The sequence below is a fragment of the Miscanthus floridulus genome, chromosome 1, assembly GCF_019320115.1.
Source record: "Miscanthus floridulus cultivar M001 chromosome 1, ASM1932011v1, whole genome shotgun sequence".
Lineage (NCBI taxonomy): Eukaryota > Viridiplantae > Streptophyta > Magnoliopsida > Poales > Poaceae > Miscanthus > Miscanthus floridulus.
The window spans coordinates 202,721,689-202,727,776 of record NC_089580.1 but is presented as its reverse complement, the minus strand read 5'-3'; the positions used below and the strand labels follow the sequence as shown (position 1 = coordinate 202,727,776).

The window sequence follows — 6,088 nt, the reverse complement described above, 5'->3', positions numbered from 1 at the left end:
GACGAGAGAGGCCGTTATATAGACCCTTACTACAGCGACCGCTATACTCTCTGGAGCTAGCAAAAGACAATGGGAAAAATAAAAAGAAAAGGCATCGGCAAACGTTTTGTGCGTGGTCGACGACTTGACTTGACTAGACGCGTGAAAGAGATATTAATAATTATTACTTGTGCTAAGATTAATTAAGCGAGCTGTTGCATGCCAAGGGCCTCAAATAATTTTTGACTAATGTAACGTCGGCGTGGGATTTTGTCATTTTATTTTGTTGTCGATCACACGCGTAGACACAACCTCTCTAGTACATATTGTCCTTTTATTTATTTTTTATTAATTTCTTGGGAGTTCCCATAAAAAGATTTGTGATGGTATGGTGTCGACCTATATATGACAGTGGAACAACATTGTGTTTTGTACACAAGTATTGGATTTGATGCCAAAGATGTACCTTGTGCAAGACAAATTTTCATTTTCTCTTGTATTTATTAATTCTTTGAAATGTCAACTAAAAACAATCATATGTGACACCTAATTAACGTGTACAATACTACTGTCCATTTGGAAGTTGCCTTAGGCATCCACATGGTCTAAATTGCCTTTAGCTATTATTTTATATAAGATTTTTAGCTCGGAGTTTTTTGGAGAGTAATTTATGAATAATTAATTTCATATGAATTGCCAACCAGCAGCAATGAAGAAGGAATCAAAATAAAAGAAGGTACAAAACTAGTGTAAATATTCGTTGGCTAGCTGGCCGCCTCTTGCAGTATGTACTCGACTTTAATCTCCACTTGTTATAAAAAATCAATCTCCATTCAGTATCATCACTTTACTACCACATCGATAAGCGCCTAACGAGAGTCACAATTGAGATAACCCTTTTTTTTCTTTCTAAAAAGAGAGAGTAACGAGACCGATAGCGATAGTGAAGAGGAAGACTCTGAGGAGCCGCACATTGATCAATAAATATTCTGTTTTTGATTTGAGGGATTCCTATATTTTTAAGGCGTTGTTTTTAGACGGAAATTCAGCAAGAGCTTCAAATTAGGCCCCCCTACTTTCTATTCTCTCTCTTTTCTCGGTTTCTCTATGTATTCTACCTATTTGATCTAACATAAATTGAAACAATAATGTTATTTACAAGTTTATATATATACAAATAGCCAATATTCAAATACATGAATTCAAATTTAAACGACTTGTTCACCATATCACATAGTCATAAATAACACTAATTTCGTCACAAGCATGAAACGTATCAATGCATCAACTCTCTCTTCCACTGCCATGATCACAGGCCACTAGCCTCACTATCCTCCATTGATCAAATTTATAAGAAAAAAAGAGAGCTCATATGTTTATGAAACAATTCATCCTCACTGGATACACCATAAAATATATTCTCATGCATAAATATTGGCGTGCTCTTTTCTATAGATTCAGACAAACTTTAAATTTTTGACTTTAGTCAACTCTAGTCTAGAAGTTAATATATCTTAAGGACGACGGAAGGAGTACCATGCATGGACTTTGTTCGAGCGCCCTTGTGAAGCGGGTACTTGTCCACATATATATATATATATATATACTGCACTCAAATAATTAAATCATACTAATTACGTGGAGACGGTAGCAAGGGATGGAGAAATTAATAAAGTGGCATGCATGCATAAAGTTTTGCTAGTCGATCAAATAAAAAAGAACAAAATATTCGCACCAACTACACTGAACTTTCGGTTAAGGGTACACGGTATATATATATGCATAAAGTTTTTATATGTGCCACGACGCGAGTCGTGTTCACACATGCATGCTCACGCTCAACGAGTTCACACGCTCATGCTCATGCTCATCTCTCAGCGATAAAGTTTTTAATATATACTGTACCCTCTTAGTATTAATAACGTATACCTCGCGCTCAGCTTTATCAGCGAATATATACTTAACGTATACCTCGCGCTCAGCTTTATCAGCGAATATATACTTGGTCGTTGGGGCTTTAATTTGAGATGGACGATGGCGCAGGCTGCATATATTCCTCAACAAACTTAAATAGTGCCAAAACGAAACATGCCTTTTGGTTTTCAATAATACCTACATTTGCCCTTTTTTGTGCTATAATACTCCTCCGCGGGCATCCCTTCCGCGTCCGTCCCCGGACGCTGCTAGCTGGGCCGGCTCCCACCTTCAGTTCGTCTGCACCATTTTTTTATTAGCAACGTGGCTCCTTGTCATCCACATGACCACACGCAGAGGCGCTCCACTTCCTGCCTCTGCTTAGCCATGTGACGTGCGCACTCGGCCCGACTGCTCCCTGACGCAGCGTCGCTGGCGCCAGCGTCGGCGTGGGCTACTCCAGCTCGACGAAGCGCGTCGAGCTCAGGGCACATGTGTGCCATGGCGGCCACCAGGCACTGCATCTTGCGCGCCTTCCCGTCCATCTTCTTGGACGGCGTAGTGTAGCCCGTGCGGGTCGCTCGCACTGGAGGAGGAGCCTTGCTTGACGAGCGCGGCGAAGAGGGTGTCGAGCGGAGCAAGGCGGTGCAACGGGCAGACAGGCGGGCGACGGCGCGGGAGCAGGTGGAGCTCAACAAAATCAGCTCGCAGCCCTGCACCGCACCGTGCACCGACCGACCAATCCCTGATCGAGGCCGCGCCCATACCCCACCGCAGTTCCCCACCAGGTAGGCCATGGTCGCCGGTGACGTCGTGTTTCAAGTGTTGCATATAAATATTGCAAAAGTCGATCTGGGATGTTGCATATGTTGCAATGACAATATACGCATGTTACTAGCATATGTTTTCAAGTGTTTCAATTGTTTTTAAAAGTATGTTTCAAGTGTTTCATCATGATATTGCAGAAGTATATCTGGATGTTGCAAAACTTGCATGTTTCAAATGCATGTTTCAAGTGTTTCAGGTGTTTCATACGTATGTTGCAAGTGTTTTATCTGAATGTTGCAAAACTAGATCTGGATGTTGTATATGTTGCTATGGCTATACTCGCATGTTTCAAGCGTGTGTTTCAAGTGTTTCGTCTATTTTCAGTCGCATGTTGCAAGTGTTTCAACTGGATATTTTAAAAGTAGATCTGGGGGAGCACATGTAGCAATGGCCCAGGTGGCTGGCGGAAAGTGGTCTGCCATAGCCGCCTGCTACTATCGCTGGGGCACCGCCCGTGGGTCACCGTGCGGGCACCTGAGGCTGGCAGACGCCTCCTGGTGCGCATCCACAGGCGGGGTGAGGCGGGCGCGGGGCGCGCTTCTGTCTGTTATGGTCCGCGAGTGTGCAGGGGGTGAGTGTGCTGTGTGGGGCACACGGGCGAGCACGCGCTGGGTGTAACAACCACGGTGTTACACCCTAAATCATTTACTAAAACATGTCGTGAGCATCATACTTGTGTGTTAATGCATGTGGTGAAGTGAGTAGATAATGCATTGCAACTAAAACGATCAACAAAAATGTGAAACAAAAGTTGCTCCATGATTCGTACAGTTAACAAGTATGGGTGTAAACTAATTTTTATTGAACAAAAATGCTATAGAACATTTATGTGACGCGTAAATAAAGTTTGAAGTACAAACTTTGTAGATGACAATGAAATACTTGGTATTAAAAAAGAATATTGCTAAGTAATATTTTCAGTAGCTTAGAAATGCAATCTGAAATTAAGATTAGCTCAAACGCTTAGAAAATTTCTAAGCTTGTGGATAGCTAGACGCTGCTATGTTTAGCAATTTATTTGGAGAGATTCGGTTGAGGAAGCCGGTTTAGGTTTAGGAGCAACGATTTGGACGTGATCAGCGCTTTAAAATTCGTGCACATCACAACTGTGTGCTGTCTGGCGCCGTGCCAGTGGTCACCACGCATGGCCGACCCGCGTCGCTGTGCGGATGTGCCATGCGCGTGGCAGCGTACCGGCTGGCCATGGCCTTGCCGTGGCTTGGCCGCTCTGGTTTGAGCACTCAAGAGTCAAGAGTATGAATTTTCTTGGAGGTTTTGCTACGACCTCCAAGGTAACGACAATATTTCTTGGTGGTGTTCAATTTTACCCCTCAAAGCCGCCAAGAATATTCAATTTCCTGGTAGTAAGGTGTCTATATCATACCTCCTGTCAATGCAGATTTGATTGAATTGAACCTGGCCTCTAAACAAAAAAAGCCTCACAAAAAAAGAAAAATCTCAATTCAATATGGCTCTGGGCCAAATCTGTTGAAAATGGTCCATAGGCCCATACCAGAAATCTCAAGTGTTCCTAACGGTCGTCAACAATATGACATGTAATGTCCTCTCTTCTCGACCGGTCATCCATCTCTGCTTCCTTCCTTCCGTTCAATTGGCCACAACGTGTGTGTAACGACGACGACACATATTGCAATGCAAGATGAGAGACCAGTAGGAGGGGGGACGACACAAAAACGGCTGCCTCGGATCGCGGTGAGACGAACAGGTGTGCAGTAGGGCCTCCCGTTGTCACCTCCAACATGCATATGGGACCAATTAACCGGTGGCCAAGAGCAAAGCTCGCTCGGCCATGCATGCATGACCTCTCTGTCTCCATCTCTGGTGCGTGCATGCAAGCTTGTCCGATCGCTGGCACGCGCAACCATAATATAAATACGACCCCCGGCCGCCTGCTCATTCATCGCATCACATCGCAGTTACATACCATCATATCCACCGACGATCATCATCATGTCGAGGTCGACGATGCAGGTGGCGGTGGCGGTGGCTCTGGCGTTTCTAGTGGGCGACGCCTAGTGTGGTCCTCCCAAGGTTCCTCTGGGCAAGAACATCATGGCCACCTACGGCAGCGATTGGCTGGAAGCGAAGGCGACATGGTATGGCAAGCCGACGAGTGTCGGCCCCGATGACAACGGTGGCGGGTGTGGGTACAAGGATGTGAACAAGGTCCCCTTCAATAGCATGGGTGCGTGCGGCAACGTCCCCATCTTCAAGGATGGCCTCGGCTGCGGCTCTTGCTTCGAGATCAAGTGCGACAAGCCGACGGAGTGCTCCGATGAGCCTGTGGTGGTGTACATCACGGACATGAACTACGAGCCCATCGCCACATACCACTTTGACCTGGCCGGCACGGTGTTCGGCGCCATGGCCAAGAAGGGTTAGGAGGAGAAGCTGCACAAGGCGGGCATCATCGACATGCAGTTCTGGCGGGTCAAGTGCAAGTACGGCGAAAAGGTCACCTTCCACGTGGAGAAGGGGTGCAACCCCAACTACCTGGCGCTGCTGGTCAAGTACGTCGACGGTGACGGCGACATTGTGGCGGTGGACATCAAGGAGAAGGGCGGCGACGCGTTCGAGCCCCTCAAGCACTCCTGGGGCGCCATCTGGAGGAAGGACAGCGACAAGCCGCTCAAGTTCCCCATCACCGTCCAAATCACCACCGAGGGAGGCACCAAGAGCGTCTACAACGACGTCATCCCCGAAGACTGGAAGCCCAACACCACCTACACCGCCAAATAAGCCAGCACATAGACCTACTGCTGCTCTAGGCTGGGGCTTGGGTTGGATCCCATGCAACTTCCCAAGCAATGCATTACCATACGCTTACGCATGCATTGATCCATGCATAATATCCATTTTTTATTGTTGTTGCTGCAGCTGCTGCGATGACAACATCCTCCTTCGTCCTCTCCATATATAGCTAGAGCCAGGCTCCGCTCTCTTATATTATTATTAAGAAAGCGAAGAGAGAAGAAACAGAGAGACCCAATACATAATAAGTGCTAAATGAGAGATTTGAGAGGCCTTTATTTATATAATAAAAGGATCCAAGGAGCGAGACAAACAATATTGTCCATGGATCTCCCATGTAATCCCAATTTTATCATGGCTACATTTTAAGAGATTACACACTTTTCAATGATTAATTGAAATTTATGATACGCACGTATCGATTCTAGATGTATTATCTGCTTTGGCCATCGTTAACCATGGTCATTCTTTGAAGGTAAGGTACGATATTTTCATTCATGCTACCAAACATAAGCTTCCTACTCTTTAATAGGATGCACTTTCCATTATTGCGACACCTTCACCGCTTCCATTAATTATGCAATTTCCAACATTA

The 6,088-nt window shown here is 45.5% G+C and overlaps 1 pseudogene; it reads left to right on the top strand.

The window, feature by feature from the left end:
* The first annotated feature begins 4,692 nt into the window (after window positions 1-4,692).
* Window positions 4,693-5,851, top strand: LOC136509698 (expansin-B11-like; annotated as a pseudogene).
* The last annotated feature ends 237 nt before the right edge of the window (window positions 5,852-6,088 follow it).